The sequence below is a fragment of the Pseudorca crassidens genome, chromosome 3 (assembly GCF_039906515.1).
Source record: "Pseudorca crassidens isolate mPseCra1 chromosome 3, mPseCra1.hap1, whole genome shotgun sequence".
NCBI classification, from domain to species: Eukaryota; Metazoa; Chordata; class Mammalia; order Artiodactyla; family Delphinidae; genus Pseudorca; species Pseudorca crassidens.
Window position 1 is genome coordinate 166,413,432 of NC_090298.1, and position 18,106 is coordinate 166,431,537.

The 18,106-nt window shown below is 51.0% G+C and overlaps 1 protein-coding gene across 3 annotated transcripts in view; it reads right to left on the minus strand.

Annotated features, from left to right (window-relative positions):
- CERS4 (ceramide synthase 4) overlaps nt 1–18,106 on the minus strand; it is a 30,640-nt gene that overhangs the window by 9,597 nt on the left and 2,937 nt on the right. Inside the window, exon 1 of one of the 3 annotated variants that reach the window (XM_067733913.1) lies at nt 6,255–6,287. The exons of the other annotated variants lie outside the window; for them this stretch is intronic. The gene's annotated coding sequence lies outside the window, so the exon portion shown is untranslated. Of the gene's footprint in view, nt 1–6,254; nt 6,288–18,106 lie in introns of those variants that run through there. 3 annotated transcript variants of the gene reach the window in all.

The window sequence follows — 18,106 nt, forward strand, 5'->3', positions numbered from 1 at the left end:
TGTAAACCAACCTCCGGCCACAAACACTCCCATCCCTCCACAAGGTTCTCTCTTGGGCCCCTTCCCAGTCAGCCTCCATCTCTACTGTCCAAAGGTAACGTCTGCTCCCGTTTTTTTTTTCCATCAGGGATTACTTTTGTCTGTTCCAGAACTTCATATAAATGGAATCACAAACCCCGTCTTTGTGTCTAGCTTCTTTCACTTGTGTAATATTTTCGAGATTCATCCCTATTGTTCCAAGATCAGTAGCTTCCTTCTTTTTTAAAAAAAAAAAATTTATTTATTTGGCTGCGCCGGGTCTTAGTTGCGGCATGCAGGCTTCTCTCTGGTTGTGGTGTGTGGGCTCTAGAGCGCACACGCTGGGGCTCAGTAGTTGTGGCATGCGGGTTTAGTTGCCCTGCAGCATGTGGGATCTTAGTTCCCCGACCAGGGATCGAACCCGTGACCCCTGCATTGGAAGGTGGATTCTTAACCACTGGACCGCCAGGGAAGTCCCGAGCTTCTTTTTTTCTTATTCCCTGATCTTTGGTACCAAATGAATATACCACGATTGGTTATCACTTGCTTGTTGCTGGGTGTTTGGGATTCAGCGTCGGGGAATTATGAGCAAAGCTGTTCAGAGCATTCACACCCGAGTCTTGTGTGAACAGAAGTTTTCCTGTCTCCTGGGTCCATCCGGAGGAGTGGAATTGCTGGGTCATTCTGCATGTTTTCCTTCATAAGCAACTGTGCTCTGGGGCGGCTGTACCATTTTACACTCCATTTCGTGCAGTCTGGGAGTTCTATGGCCCGGGTTTTTATTTTAGGTGAGATGGCAAGCGGGGGGGTGGGTGGGTTGGTTGCCATACAGGAAGTGGCCTTGGAGGCCAGAATGGGGGCCCACCGAGATAATCCAAGATCGTTCTCCCCATCTCAAGGTCAGCCGATTAGCAACCTTAATTCCATCTGCAACCTCACTTTCCCTTTGCCACGTTAGGTAGCGTATCCCCAGGTTCCAGGATTAGGATGTGGACACCATTAAGGGTGCATTATTATTGAGAAAATTCACTGAGTTGTGCATCTATGTTCTGGGCCCTTTCTCTGTGCAGATTAAAATGTCTGCCTTGGGGCTTCCCTGGTGGCGCAGTGGTTGAGAATCTGCCTGCTAATGCAGGGGACACGGGTTCGAGCCCTGGTCTGGGAGGATCCCACATGCCGCGGAGCAGCTAGGCCCGTGAGCCACAACTACTGAGCCTGCGCGTCTGGAGCCTGTGCTCCGCAACGTGAGAGGCCGCGACAGTGAGAGGCCCGCGCACTGCGATGAAGAGCGGCCCCCGCTTGCCACAACTAGAGAAAGCCCTCGCACAGAAACGAAGACCCAACACAGCAAAAATAAATAAATTAATTAATAAACTCCTATCCCTCAAAAAAAAAAAAATGTTTGCCTTGAAAAAGTCTATGATTCTGCTAAAATATGACACAAATGAACTCATCTATGAAACAGACTCACAGACATAGAGAACAGGCTTGTGGTTGCCGAGGGGAGGCGGGGTGGGGAAGGGATGGAGTGGGAGTTTGGGGTTAGCAGATACAAACTATTACATATAGAATGGATAAACAACAAGGTGCTACTGTATAGCACAGGGAACTATATTCAATGTCCTGTGATAAACCATAATGGAAGAGAATAAGAAAAAGAATGTGTGTGTATATATATATAACTGGATCACTTTGCTGTACAGCAGAAATTGACACAACATTGTAAAGCAACTATACTTCAATAAAATACGTAAAAAAAAAAAAGTCGATGATTCTGATTTCAATTCCGACAGGTGGGTTTTTTCCCCCACATCACCTCTGACACCAGCTATGTATCCTACAATTCAACTCAACTCTGACGCCATCTACCTGGAGATACACCGGTTGAGGGCTCAGTCGCACAAGGCTGTACCCATCCCACTTCAGACGCCAAGCTTCTGACCAACTGGCCATAGATGGAGGTCCCCACGAGCCCTCCTTGGTTTGATTAATTTTCTACAGCAGCTCACAGGACACAAACAGTTTACTTCCTAGATGACCGATTTATTATAAAAGGATATATAACTCAGGAATAGTCAGATGGAAAGAATCATAGGGCAAGGTATGGGGAAGGGGGCGGAGCTCCCACGCCCTCCCCAGATGCACTAGTCCCTGCACGTCTCCACAAATCTCGCGTTCATCAACCTGGAAGCTTTCCGAACCCCCATCCTTAAGGGTTTTTATGGTGGCTTCATTACATAGTCGCAGTAATTAAATCCTTGGCCACTGGAGGTCCAGGGGTGGGAATGAAAGTTCCAACCCCTTCATCAAGAGGTTGGTTCCCCTGGCAACCAGTCCCATCCTTAGGTGACCTGAGTGGGGGGCTTTCCAAAAGTCTCCTCATTAACATAACAAAAGGCACCTTTATTCCTCTTATCACTTAGGAAATTCTCAGGGTTTTAAAAGCTCTGTGCCAGGAACCGAGGAAGGCCAAATAGCTACTTCTCATTATAAATCACAATATCACCAGTCAAATACAGAAAAAGAAACATTCTCAAGAGTCTGAGGAACTGGGTGAACCAGGATGGTGAATGGATTTGGGGGCAGGAGGTGGGTTTGGTGTTGGACAAGACAAGTGGGGGGGATGTGTCAATGAAAAAATATTGCCTGCTATATCAGTAAGCGAAGGATGTTGCAGGCAACAAGCCACATTACAGCTGCTGTCCCCCTTCCCCCCGTGGTGAGTCCTGAGGGAACTCAGGATGGAAGCAGGATGCCTGCCATCTAGCTACACCCACCCACGACAGTGCACCCCGAGGAGACTCAGGATGAGAAAGCACAGATTACTGGCCCAGACAGCTGAGGTGCATATCAAAGAAATGAATTCAGTAAGCCCAGATTCTTGCATCTTCCCATACAGAGAAAAGCCCAGAATTCCTTAACTTGAGCTATCTGGTTTTCTTTTAATCAACAGTAATCTTCTGATGTTCTGACTACCTGGTCTTAGTTGCAAAAACCCCTGTATATATCCGGGCTCCTCCCTTACCTCTTTGGAGCAGTTCCCTAGAGCTACTGAGTGGCCTTCTTCAGGGCTATAGTCCCCAGTAAAGACCCAACAAAACGTAAACTCACAGCGCTCCTGTTGTGCATTTTTCTTTAAGACAGGTGTGTGGGGACTTCCCTGGTGGTCCAGTGGTAAAGAATCCGCCTTCCAATGCAGGGGATGCGGGTCTGATCCCTGGTCAGGGAACTAAGATTCCCACATGCCACGGGGCAACTAAGCCCGTGTGCCACAACTACTGAGCTTGGGCGCCTCAACGAGAGAGCCCACGAGCCGCAAACTACAAAGCCCACGCGCTCTGGAGCCCACACGCCACAACTAGAGAGAAGCGCGCACGCCACAAGAGCGCTTGGGCCGCAATGAAAAGATCCCGCGTGCCTCAACGAAGATCCCGTGTGTCGCAACTAAGACCTGACACAGCCAAAAAAAATAAAGAAAAAAAAAGAAGATTATATCATCTGCAAATAGATAGTTTAAAAAAAAGTTAAAAAAAAAAAAAAAAAGACAGGCGTGTGACAGTGGCTAGTTTAGACCCACAAGGCTCAGGAGGCCCGGACAGAATAGACAGTTGGACAGGTGGATGGGGGAACTTCTGCCCAGGTGGTTGATCTCTCTAAAAAGAGATAAATTAGGAGTTTGGGATTAACACATACACACTACCATGTATAAAATGATAAACAACAAGGACCTACTGTATAGCACAGGGAACTATACTCAGTATCTTCTAATAACCTATAATGGAAAAGAATCTGAAAAAAAAAATATATATATATACACACACACACGCACACACAAACACACACATAACTGAATCACTGTGCTGTACACCTGAAACTAACACAACATTGTAAATTGACTATATTTCAATTTTTTAAAAATGGTTTAAAAAAAAAAGAAACCAACTTCACTAACAGGCAAATTTCGCTTGATCCCATGCACCCACTGGGGCATAACTGCACACACCCAGCACGTAATTCCTGGCCTCACTCTCTACAGCCTCCTAGCAGGAGTCACACCCACCACAGGGCATCTATAGCCTTCTCCTGAGGGGCCCTCCCACCCATCTGAAGACCCCCAGCCAGCTAGAGATATAAGTGGGCAGTGCAGATGCCCAGTGCAGATATAAGTGGGCTGGGCATCCTGGGAAGGCCCCCAGCCAGCTAGAGCTGGAGCCAGAACCCAGGGGTCCAAGCCCCCAGCCCCATGTTCTTCCCCCCACCCAAGATCGGGTCCCACAGCCATGGTGCTAGCATGTCATGATGAGCTTTGGGGACAAGTGAGAACACACAAGAGCGATGGCATCTCGTAATCCCAGGCCTCTGCCCATGTCCCCAGCCTCAAAAGCCCACTATTCACTGTTTGACACACTCTGATACAATCACACACACTGTATGATTTCACACACCCCAGCCTTTACAAATACTGTCCTCTGCCTAGAATGCCCATCTAATATTTATTGTCCCATGCTGGATGCTGAGGACATAAAATGGTGGGGAAAGCTGGCAAGGTCTCAGCCCTCATGTCTGTCTGGCAAACTCCTATGCATCCTTCAAAACCCAATTCAGTTGCCACTTCCTCCTGGAGGCACCTCCCGATTGCCCCTACTTCAGATCCAGTTAAAGCACCCTCTGCCAGCTCTGCCTCATTCACTGTGACATTGGAAGCTGGCCAGGCAGTCTTTTTGGTGGGGGGGAGGGTGGAAAAGGAAGGAAGCATGACCAGCCTCAAACCCCAGTCCCCTCAGCTGAAGCAGGCATCGTTCTTTCTGGTCCTCAAGTCAGAAGGGCAAAACAGAAATGCACTTTCCAAACCTGCGAGCCTTCCAAGGGGGCTTCAGACTGACACAACCTAACTGCAGAGGTCTTGGCCTTGGACCTCCTACCCTTTCTGTAACCTGTGTCTGTCTGTTTGCCCACCCCCTTTACCCTCTTGATAAAGAAGAGACTCTGAGGTTTGAGAAGTCACCCATTTCCTTGCATTGTGGTCGAGCAGGCCAGTGAGCCTGCATGTGGAACACATGGGCAGTGTCTGGCACACAGAAGGGGCTTAGGTACGGCTGTAACCAGGCATCCATGACCAGCAAGGTTCAAACTTCTCTTCCACTCCTGCCCCTGACAGATGCCCTCCCCCCGACGGACAGGCAGAAACGAGGGTCAGGGAGGCACTCCTCCTCAACTTTCATTTTTCCTCTTTTGGACCCCGGCTCCTCTGCTCATTCCCTGTGACACTCTGCCTTCTTGGGCCTCAGCTGCCCCATCTGAAAAATGGGTACAGCCAGATCTTCTGCTTTACTGCACCGTTGTGGGGGCTCAGGAAGCTAAGCAGTTTGTAAATGCTCCATGCTGCTGTTGCAGTGGATTTGATTCCCGCAATTTACCCATCATTGACCTTGTCATTGACCTTGCCACTCAGTGTTTCAGTTCCCTCATCTGTAAAATGGGAATAACAATGCCCCCTGCCTCCACACGGAAGGGATTGGGAATAATGCCTGGGGTGGAGCGAGCACTAAGTATAACACAGTTACTATGAGCAGTAGAGAGGAGGGGGCAATGGGGAGCAGTCTGGAAAGGAGGGTGCTGGTCTGCGCAGGTTCCCAGTGGTTCTTCCCGGACACACACCCCACCGCCCCTCCCCCAACGCCCACCCCGGCCTCTGCAGGCTTTCCTTAAAGCTGTAGCGAATGAATGAGCCCGCGCTGGCTCACCCAGGGCTGCTGAGGAGTCACTTGGAGAATCGCCAAATGGGTGGCCAGTCTAGCCTAACCAGCCTGAGGCTTCTTCTCCTCACCGCACCCTGCCCCCTCTCCCCAGCCGGGTCTCCCAGCCCCGCTGCTTCTTAAAGGCACTTTGGTCCCACTCCCAGCCCTGCCCCTGCCACCTGGGAGCCAGGCTCTGATAATCCTTCTTAGTGGCTAAAAATATCCCCAGATTGGGGAAGAGAGAGAGAGAGAGCGAGAGAGCGCAGGGCTTTGTGCTGACACGTGGAGGGGGCAATGAGCACAGGATCCCTGTCGCTCCCCTGGACCCCCAAAGGCCCCAGCACTGCCCAGCACAGCAGGGCTGTGCACAAAGGTTGGTTTTATTTTAAATCTAGCTGGAAGTGTAGGACTTGCCCGGGTTGTGAAAGAAGGAAATCAATTCATACGCCAGATGTCTGGGTTGCCCAGGGAAGAACAGACACACACATACACACTCACCCGGCCCCTGCAGCCTCGCCTGCTGCCCGGGGTCACCTGACTCCTTCGGCTGGAGGCCCAGGCAGGGAACACATGATGGACTAAGTGGGGGTTATTTGTAGATAACCACAGCCGCCCCTGCACTGGGCCCTGGCTCCTCCGCTCTGGCCTCTCTGAGCAGGGTCCCTGCGGGGTGCTAATGACCAGAGATGCAGCCACTCCAGGAGAAACCACCTTCAAGGACCCTAAGGAGGGCCCCAAGTCCAGGGCTCTGCCTCGACTCAGCCCCTCATATTTAGACACACTCCTGCCCTCCACACTCTGGCCCTGTTAGTATCCCCACCCCCCCCCACCTCCCCCACACTAGCTCAATTTACTGTAATGGCTGCTTGGTGGGATTCCAATTCACCAAGCTCATTCCTGCTTCAGGGCCTTTGCATGTGCTGTCCTCCCACGCAACCTCTGTCTCATCATTCACATCCCAGTTCAGTATTACCTCCTCAGGAAGCCTTCTCAGATCACTACCAAAGAAGCCACCATATTATACCATCTTCTTACCCTATTTCGTTGCTTCAGCCCCCTCCCCCCACTTGATCTGTTTTCTTATTCACTTGTTTGTCTGCCTTATCCCAAGACATAAGCCTCACGAAGGCAAGAATGTTGTTTAGTCACTGCTGTATCCTCAGGGCCCAGGACGATGGTAAGTACCAACTAAATGTTTGCTAAGTGGATGAAAAAGCAGGTAGAACAGACACATGGACAGGTGGGTGCATGGGAGGACTCTGGCTCAGGTGGTCAAACTTTCTAGGAAAAGAAACCACCTGCTTTATTGGGCAAGGTTAGCTTGATCCCCATGGTGTAGGTCCACTGCCTCCTTGTTTCAGAACTGGGAAGCCAGAGGCTCAAAGCAAGGAGCAGCTGGACGCAGGTCACGCAGCCAACAAGGGAGTGAGTCGGAGCTAGAAGCTCTCCAGGGTGGGGAGGGAGTTGCTCTGCCCACCAGTGAGCTCAGGGCTCACAGGCCTGTCTCTGCCGATCAAGGTTTCCCAGGGAACAAGGTCCTATACCACCACCACCCCTAAGCTGTCCCAGAGCCTTTTCAGGGCCCCAGAAGCTCACACAGGATTGAACTTTGCTTTCTTAACATCTATACCACCCCCCAACCCTGTCCCAGGCAGACTAAGGGGTCTGGGTGAGCCAGGCCATGTCCCCCAGAATCCGCAGCCCACTGGCCACCCCTCCTCACCACAGCCTACACCGCCACCCCTTGGTGATGCAGCCCCCTACTGCCCCCCAGTAAAGCAACCAACAGTGGGGCCACGAGGGTTGCTTTGCAGCTGCCTGGGGGCTGACAGTGGGGTCCCCGACCTCCTGGAATCTGCTCCCTCCCTCCTATAACTCCTGCACTACCCCACACCCAGGTGCTAGGGTTCCCAAGAGCATCTCCCAGCAGTCCAGGCCTTTACATAGGTGGTGCCTTTTTCCGGAAGTGCCCACACCCCCTTCACTGGGCCAGTTAAGACCTGGGTCAGATTCAATTCGCTCCTTAAGAGGCCTTTTCTACCCCTCCCACCCTAAGGAAGCAGAGCTCCCTCCCTAGCCCTGCCCCACCCCACCCTAGGTCTTTCTTCAAAGCTTCTGTTCAGCCCTGGCTGGCCCCAGGGAGCTTAGAGAGCTGAGTCTCTCCCACTACCAGACAGGGAGGGTCAGACCAGGAAGAGATCTCTGGGGTCCCCAGCATCACCTACTGTGCGTGTGTGTTGGGGGTTCGGTCAGGGAGGTTTCAAGAAGGACTGAGGGAGGAGAGGGGAGCAGGTCTCTGGAAGTTTGAGGAGGGAAATGAGCAGGCCCAGCCCCAGAGGCAAGCGGGGGTGAGGCAGCAGGATCTGATAGGTTACCTGCACAGGACTGGGAGGGATAAAGCGTACAGATGGGAGTGTAAGGGGAGCTTGGGCTATTACAGTTGAAAAAAAAAAAGAACAAAAACAAAACCAACACGACTTTATTGAACGACATGCAAAAACCATGCATGTCTAAAGTGTGTGATTCAATGCATTTGACATATGTACCTACTGGTGGAAATCATCACCTCAATCAAGATAATGAACATATATATCCATCACTCCCCCATATTTCCTTATGTCCCTTTGGAGTTCCCCCCTCTCTCCCTTCCAGTGAGAGCTGGAAGCAACCTGGATGTCCAATGCTGGGGAGCAGAAACCTCAGGATTCCATACTATGAAATATTACATAAGTGTTTAAAAGAAGGAGAAGATAGGGCTTCCTTGGTGGCGCAGTGGTTGAGCGTCCACCTGTCGATGCAGGGGACGCGGGTTCGTGCCCCGGTCCGGGAAGATCCCACATGCTGCGGAGCGGCTGGGCCCGTGAGCCATGGCCGCTGAGCCTGCGCGTCCGGAGCCTGTGCTCTGCAACGGGAGAGGCCACGACAGTGAGAGGCCCGCATACCGCAAAAAAAAAAAAAAGGAGAAGATACAATACAGATAAATCTGGAGGACATGATGCTCAGTGAAATAAACCAGTCTCAAAAAGATACTGTCTGATTCCACTTATAGGAGGTCCCTAGAGGAGTCAAATTTATAGAGACAGGAAGTAGAATGATGGGTGCCAGAGGCTGGGGGAGGGGGTGAGGAGTTAAGTGTTTAATGGGGAGAGAGTTTCTGTTTGGGGAATATGAAAAAGTCGTGGAGATTGGTTACACCACAATGTGAATATACTTAACAATACTGAACTGTGCACTTAAAAATGGTCCAGATGATAAACTTTTTGTTATATGTGTTTTACCACAATTAAAAATTTTTTTCAATTAAGAAAATATCAAGTTGGGACGAGGGGAGGAGGAAAAGCTCTATGTTCACGGACTTGGGAGGATCACTGAGTGGAAAAAAATGAAAGCAAAATGCAGACAGACACTAATGGCCTCATATGTAACTCCTGTAAATGGAAAACCACCAAAAGAGTTCTGTCTTTGGTAATAGCGGAGTTAGCTGCATCAGAACCGCCCTCTCAGAGGTAACAATGATAAACTCCGACTACATACTAAAAAACTACCTGAAAGCTCTGGTGCTGCCATATGGTATCCATTAGCCACATGTGGCCATTTAAAGTTCAATTAATTAAAATTAAATACAATTTAAAATTCTGTTCTTCAGTTGTATCAGCAACATTTCTACACTCAATAGTCACGTGTGGCTTGTGGCTACCATATTGGGCGCTATTGGTGTCGATATGGAACATTTCCATCATTGCAGAAAATTCTACTGGGCAGTACTGCTCTAGAGAGTGACCAAAGATAGGCAGAAGTTGGAGGGGAGTCTATACCTGGCATAAGGGAACAGCACGGGACGAGTTTCCCATTTTTCACTGTTATTTACCGGAAATAGAAACTAGATTGAAAAATGAGAAGACAGAGCCCAAAGAGACCACAACAGTTCAACAATGGAGTAGAACATGCAGGAAAGGAAAAAGCCAAAAAAAGAAAAAAAAAAAGAGTCCAAATTCTATCCAAAAATGCTGTGCAAGTCTCTTGCTAACCCTTAAACCATGTGCAAGGCAGACTCCCACCAGCCCGGCTAAAGCTAAAAGTAAGATAACACCTGCCTCTCACTACAGGAAAACAGACTTTGGAACTTGAGTCCAGACAGTTTAACTGCCTATGAAAAAAAAAGAATCAATGTTCCTCAGAGGAGCACAACAGAATCCAGAGTGTCTACAATTTATCTTTCACAATGTCCAGCATACAATCCAATCCAAAATTACTTGACATGTGAAGAAACGGGAAAACATGACCCATACTCAAGAAAGAAGGAGATTAATGGGGACTGACCTTGAGGTGACCCAGATGTTGGAATGAGCAGATAAGGACTTTGAAGCAGCTATTATAAATATACTCAAGGGGGCTTCCCTGGTGGTGCAGTGGTTGAGAGTCCGCCTGCCGATGCAGGGGACACGAGTTCGTGACCCGGTCCGGGGAGATCCCACATGCCACGGAGCGGCTGGGCCCGTGAGCCATGGCCGCTGAGCCTGCGCGTCTGGAGCCTGTGCTCCGCAACGGGAGAGGCCACAACAGTGAGAGGCCCGTGTACCACAAAAAAAAAAAAAAAAAAAAAGCAGAAATTATACAAATGCACCAAATGGGGATTCTAAAACTGAAAAATACAATATTTGAAGTAAAAAATTCACCGTGGACTCAGCCATGAAAAAGAATGAAATGTTGCCATTTGCAACAACATGGATGGACTTGGAGGGTATTATGCTCAGTGAAGTCACACAAAGACAAATGCTCTATGATATCACTTATATGTGAAACCTAAAAAACAAAATAAGCTAGTGAATGTAACACAAAAGAAACAGACTCACAGATACAGAGAACAAACTAGTGGTTACCAGTGGGGAGAGGGAAGGGGGGAGGGGCAAGACAGGGGTAGGGGATTAATAGGTACAAACTACTATATATAAAATAAATAAGCTACAAGGATATATTGTACAACACAGGGAACATAGCCAATATTTTATAATAAGAATAAATGGAGTATAACCTTTAAAAGTTGTGAATCACTATGCAATTTCAGGTTTCTTAAATATACAATGTTGTACATCAACTATACCTTAAAAAACATATAAATAAAATGCAATATACATGGTGCAAGGGAAAAAGAAGAAGGAAGCATTATTTATCCAGAGAAAAAGGAAAAAACATTTTTTCCCACTGTGGGGTTGATAGTTGATTGGAGATTGTAGAAGACAGAGCTAACTAGTTTGGAGAGAGAGAAAAGAAAATACCAAACAGAAGAGAGAAGAAAAAGGGGCTCAGAGGGGGCACTTCTGGCTGGCAAGCAGTCCCCCACTCCCGGCTCACCATTTATGAAACTAATTCCCAGTCAAGGTCAGCCCCCAAGATGCTGCTGCTACCCACCTTCCAGGGTGGAGGGAACTGTGGGCTCCAGGTTGCACTCTGACGGCATCCCACCTCTGCCCAAACTGGTCTAACACCTGCCCTACTTCTCCCACCAGCTGGCTGCTGGGCCCCTCTGCTGCCCCCAGACGACAGCACTCATGGAGGCGGTCTCAGGTAGAATGAAGCAGGGGCAAAAGCCAAACTGCTTCCTGGGACAGCAGGCCTCGTTCACACCCACAGCAGCGGCTGCTCCACACACCGGCGTTGGGACCACCCCAGGTGTTGCCAGAGACGCTAGCTCCAGGAAGGCCCCGCGCCAGCTGCCCCGAGCGCCCACCTCCCTGCGCTCCAGGGGAGATGCGGTTACTGTCCCCATGGCACGGATGGACTGACTTATCATCCCAGGGTCACACGGTTGGTAAAGGGCCAGGCTGCACGTGAACTTAGCTCAATACCACCCAGCGTTCTAGATGAACACGGGCTCACGGAACCTCAGCCCAGCAGCGGCAGCCTACGCATTCTTGGAGAACGGGACCTGCTGCCTTTATGCCTGTGATTCTCCCCACCTCTGCTTCGCTACTTTGGACTTTGCCTGGGTCGCCGGTGACCACCCCCTGGCCCAGGCCAATCCCAGTGGTCAACTCTCTGTCCGTGGATTCCTGACCTCCTAGTAGTATGTCTGCCCCCCTGTCTGGCTCTCCTAACAACCGTGGCAGCCTGCCTAACCTAATGCAAGATGTTTTTCTTCTCCTTTGGCCCTAAATGATGCCAGTCCTGTACCCTCTCATACCAGCTTTTCTCCCTGGGAAATCTCACCCACCCAGAAGCCACAATCGGTGTGCCTGTGCTTTGGTTTTCCAGATTCCTGCAGCTGCCAGGTTTCTCCCCCGATGCCAAACCGGCTAACCCAACACTGCCTGGCTACACTTTGCCCAGATGTATCACACTCAAGTTATCCTCCACCCTGAGCACGCTTCTCGGCTAAGATCCCACCATGCACCCAGTCTTCGGGGACAGGAATCTGGGAGTCATCCCAATCCCTCCTCACCACCCCCCATCACCCTGGACACTCAGCTACTCACCAGGTCCCACAATTGCATCCATTTCCCCCGTAACAATCAAGCGAGTCCCCCCTTCTCTGCTCGATTCCCGCTGACGAGGCCCCGTCTCTCATCTCAATCATTGTGGCCACCTCTGCCCTGGTCTCTCTGCCTCCGGGTTTTGCCCAGGCTGCCTCCCTCCATCCACATCTCCTTCCCCGAAAGAGAAAGCCAGCATTGGAGAGGGCGCGGAGAAAAGGGAACCCTCCTACACTGTCGGTGGGCATTGGTGCAGCCACTATGGAGACCAGGTAGGGAGGTTCCTCAAAAAACTAAAAGTAGAGCTACCATATGATCCAGCAATCCCACTCCTGGGCATATATCTGGACAAAACTCTAATTCAAAAAGATACATGCACCCCTATGTTCATAGCAGCACTATTCACAATAGCCAAGACATGGAAGCAACCTAAGTGTCCATCGACAGATGAATGGATAAAGAAGATGCCGTACATATATACAATGGAATATTACTCAGCCATGAAAAAGAATGAAACACTGCCATTTGCAGCAACGTGGATGGCCCTTAGATTATCACACTAAGTGAAGTCAGACAAAGACAAATATTTTATGATATCACTTATGTGTGGAATCTAACAAAAATGATACAGATGAAACTTATTTACAAAACAGAAACAGACACACGCGTAGAAAACAAATTTAGTTACCAAAGGGGGAAGGGGTGGGGGGAGGTATAAATCAGGAGTTTGAACTTAGCAGATACAAACTACTATATATAGATAAACAACAAAGACCTACTGTATAGCACAGGAAACTATATTCAATATCTTGCAATAAACTATAATGGAAAAAAAAAAAAAAAGAGAAAGAGAAAGCCAGCTTCTCAGCATCACGTGCAGACAGTGGCCATAAAACAAACACGAGGAAAAGAAGATGACATTCGGTCCTGGCTGGTACTGAACTCTGGTGAGCCTGCCAGCCCAGGTCTGAGCCCTCCTTGTTCAAGGGAGAGTTGACAAGTGCCTGTCACCTGAGCCTTAAAGACACAGGGGCAGCAATGGGAGCCTTGGGCCTCGATGTCCACAGAAGGGGGTGATTCTCCTGTGAACAACCCCAGCACGTGGGCTGTCCTTGGGATTTCAGATTAGCGAAGTTCTGCCCCAAGAGGTCACCAGTGGCTGGCGTCTGAGAGGTGATGGGGGCTGGGAAGCACGGCTGGGTAGGGGTGTCTTCAGGGGGTGGGGCTAGAGCATGTTGGGGTGGGCAGCCTGATCTGGGAACTACTGGCTTGGGCAGGAATTTGGGGACACACAGCCCAGGGGTGGGACAGGACCAGAAGATCTTTTTGGGCAAATTCTGCATGGGGGACTCGGAGAAGGCATCATTTTAGAAGGAAGAGTGGTGAGGATGGATGGGGAGAGGGCGTGGCCTCAAGAGCTGGGAGCCCCAGTACCCCCTGACTTGACATACAGCTGAACAGGGGCCTGCAGACCTGTCAGGGTCCCAGAGGACAGAGGCTAACCGTGAACTTCAGAGTAAGCCAGCCTGGGAGGATCTGCTCCTGGCGGGTGGCCTCAGGCTAGCAGCGCCTTCACTGAAGGAGTTATCACCCCAGTGCCTGCCTGCTCACCTAGGTAGGGCGGGGAGCCAAGCAGGGCACGTGTGAGATGGCTCATCAGGGGTGGCGCAGGGAAAGGTTCCCAGGGGGAGTCTGTCCGTGGGCCCTTTAAGAACCAGGGGTGTTAAAAAAAAAAAAAAGAACCAGGGGTGTTTGTGTAACTGGAGACTAAGCACTTCCTCTTTCCCATCCATCACTCTCTCAGCAACCCCACAGAGGCTCACTCTACAGGCCTGTCCCTCCCCAGCCCTGGAGGGGGGGGCCCACATGGGGGGCACCCCTCTGTCTGCGCCTGGCACTCATCACCAAGGTCTTTGTGATCTGGCCCTGCCCACGCCCCCTCTACCCTGCTGACCTCCTGCAGCTACCAGACTCCCTGGTTCTCAGCCTAGTGTCCATGGCCTGATTCCCAGGGTCTGTTCATATCTCAGAAACATCGCTGTAATGCAGTACCCAGATGCCTAATATTTTCTTTTCTTTCTTTTTTTTTGGCCATGCTGCTCAGCTTGCAGGATCGAAGTTCCCCGACCAGGGATCGAACCCAGGCCCTCAGGAGTGAAAGTGTGGAGTCCCAACCACCGGACCGGCAGGGAACTGCCAATGCAATAGCTTTTGTCTAGGCTGTTTCCTCCACCTGGATCACTATTCACCTTCCCCTAACCTTTCAAGTAAGCAGCTTGCCTGTCACTGCTTCCAGGAAGTCTTCCAGGACTGCCAGGGTGGGTCAGAGAGCCTGTGGTCCTTCTGTTTGGCCCAGGTTATTCTGCATTGTAACTGCCCAGGGATGTGTCTGTCTCCTCAGTGGAGAGAGGGATCTGGAGGGGAGGCAATCAACAAATTCCACTTCCTGTGGGTGTCCACCACCAGCTCCAACTCAGGCCTCGAGCTCAAAAATTACCTCCTCAGGGCAGCCAAGTTAAATCAGCATGGGTAAGGCGATGGAGAATGTCTAGGCAAAATACAAACAAATGCTGGTAACATTTACAAAGGGGAGTGATCAGAGAATATTTCAGTAATCAGGGAGAGACAGCTAGCCTCTGTTTCTCTGTAAAGAACTACTCTGAATGAAAGCCATGGCTGCAGTGATGGTTTCTAAATATTCTGTGACCAATCTCCAGGTAATGTATGAGCAAGCCTTGTATGCAAATGCCTCATGTCCTTTTTATTTTTTTTATACATTTATTTATTTTATTTACTTGCTTTTGGCTGCGTTGGGTCTTCGTTGCTGCTCGCGGGCTTTCTCTAGCTGCAGCGAGCGGGGGCTGCTCTTTGTTGTGGAGCACGGGCTCTAGGCACGTGGGCTTCAGTAGTTGTGGCTCGCAGGCTCTGTAGTTGTGGCTCGTGGGCTCTAGAGCACAGGCTCAGTAGTTGTGGCGCACGGGCTTAGTTGCTCCGCGGCATGTGGGATCTTCCCGGACCAGGGCTCGAACCCATTTCCCCTGCACTGGCCACCACTGTGCCACCAGGGAAGCCGTCTCGTGTCCTTTTTAGACTTCCCAAGGTCCGAAGTCATGACTTTTCAGTGAATTCCAAAATTTCAGTTGGTTCATCTCAGAGTCCTGGCTGAATGCTGTCATAGGTTGAAACAGGCAAGCACCTGCAGCCTATTTGGCTAGCAGAAGTCACCGCAAGCATCTGCCTAATTCTTTCAACTCAAGCACCGGGACTTTCATGCTGTACCCCTGGAAAAGATCCTGAAAATCCTTAACCCTCAGAGTCAACTTCACTGAAAGCAGGACCCACAACTCAGGTTTGCTCCCTGGGCTCTTCATACAGGCTCTGAGGTCAAATAAATGCATCCTATTCCATAAACTGCAACATGTCTATAGAGTCACGTGAATTTGGTTGTATAAAAAAGGCGACCATTTCAGAATTCAGAGTCACTACTTTGCCAGTGAGAAGAACAACGTTAGAGGAAGCAGACACCTGAGGACAGCCTGATACCTCCTCCAAGAACTGCCTTAAAATCTGTGGCCCAGGGACTTGCCTGGTTGTGCAGTGGTTAAGAATCTGCCTGCCCATGCAGTGGACATGGGTTCGAGCCCTGGTCCGGGAAGATCCCACATGCCACGGAGCAACTAAGCCCGCGAGCCACAACTACTGAGACCGTGTGCCACAGCTACTGAAGCCCGTGCGCTTAGAGCCCGTGCTCCACAACAAGAGAAGCCACCGCAAGAAGAAGCCCACGCACGGCAACAAAGAGTAGCCCCTGCTCGCCGCAACTAGAGAAAGCCTGCGCGCAGCAACAAAGACCCAAGCAACCAAAAATAAATAAATAAATTTATTTATTTTTTAAAAAAAAAGAGAGATGAGGGAGGAGGCCGTGGGGACAGAGCATTCTAAGAAGCGGGAACAGCCTGTGCAAAGGCCCTGAGGCAGGACCAAGACTGGTTGATTCAAGGCATAGAAGACGAGGCCCCTGGGGCTGGAGCAGAGCGGGGAGTGAAGAGAGGTGAGGGCAGGGAGGTGACAACCTTATATTTAGACCTGCTCTAGCCAACAGCTCAGATGGAGAAATGACACCCAGAGGCTGACGTTTCCAGAGCTCGTCCTGCTTGCTCTCCCCTCCTGTCACTGCCCTTGTCCCCTGCCATCTCCCGATAGGTTAGCCTTGATCCAGCTGTGGCCCCATCACTCCTGCCAGGATCACGGTCAAAGCTGAGCCAAGAGGACTTCCCTGGCGAGTCCAGTGGTTAAGACTCGGCGCTCCCAAAGCAGGGGGCACGGGTTCGATCCCTGGTTGGGGAACTAAGATCCCGCATGCCGTGGGCAGCGCAGCCTAAAAAAAAAAAAAAAAAAAAAAATGCTGAGCCAGGGCCAAAAGGGAGGTGCCCTTAGGTGCACCCATCCCCAATTTGGAGGGGGTCAGGGAACGGTCCAGGCCACAGTGTCTGGGCTCCACAGAACCACTGACCTATGTGCCGGCACCCAAGTGTCCGAATTCCCTCTGTAAAGCCTTTGAAACTGGAGGGGTTTGGTGCATACCTGGATGAGGGGGGGTGGGTGGGAAGGGTGAGCAGGCCCAGGTGACAAGGTCCTTGTCCATGGGGGTGGGGGGTGGGATGAGGAGGGATGCTGAGTCTTTTCTCCTACACCTGGAAGGGGAGTGACAGCAGGCTGGTGGAGGGGGCCATCCTCAAAACACACCTGCTCTGGTTTCTGCTGCTCATCTTCAAGGCCCAGCCAGGCCCCTGCCTACCATCTCCGGTCACCTCCCTGAGAACATCCTGCCCCAACACCCAGCTCTGGGCTCTGCACCTCCTCCGCCTCCCTGGCCCCCTTCTCTGTCTCCATCAGCACCCTCTCCCTGGCTACTTCCTTCCATTCCCTCCAGCCCCTCCAGGGATTCTCCCAGGTCAGCTGAGCCCCCCGCCACGTGCAGGAGGAAGGGGAGAAGCTTTGCCCACCAGGAAAGGGCTGGCCTCCTCTTCCTTCCTCCTGCCAGCCTCCTCCGCCTTCAGGGTGCACTGACCACTCCACACAGGGGACAACACACCAAAGCAACACCCCTGCAAACCGCACAGCAGTGGGGCCCAACAACCTTGCACCCCTCAAACAAGGGCCCAACCAGGGTCTGCAATTGTTGGATTGAGGGGCCCTGAGGACCCTCAGTCTCTTCATCTGCCCCTCTCCTCACTCTCCCCATGGCTCACTCTGCTCCAGCCACAGTGGCCTCTCGGCTATACCTCCAACATACCAGGCCAGGTTGTGCCTCAGGACCTTTGCACATGATAGTCCCTCTGCCTGAAATGCTCTTCCTCCAGATGTCCACCTGGCTGGCTCCTTCCCATCCTTCAGGTTTCTTCCCTCTCCCGGCTGCCCCCCTCCCAGAACGTCAGCTCCATCCATGAGGTGTGGGTGGGGGGGGGCGGCAGGGAAGCTTCATTTTGTTCACTGCTAGTTCCCAGTGCCTCCCAGCACAGGTGCTTCAGAAGTACGTGCTGAATGAATCAATGACAGGGTGGGAGGGAGCTGGGGCCAAGCACAGGGTAGTGGGGGGGATCCTCAGGGGGTCGCTGGCAGGGGCCTGACCCCTCCTTGGATACAGTCATGGGGCCCTGAAGCAAAATATGGTTTGGGGAGCCTAGGAGGAAGCGGGGAGAGAGGTGAGATCCTGCTGGTTCAGTGTGGAGAACTGGTGCGACAGGATCATATTAACAAAGGTACAAAGGCCAGATTGACGGAGGAGAAAGGCCTCCTCTGTGTCAATCTGGTCAGAGCCAGGCTGGGTCTGAGGGGCCGATTCACGGATAGCAAAAAGAAGCCCAGTCTGAATGGCTT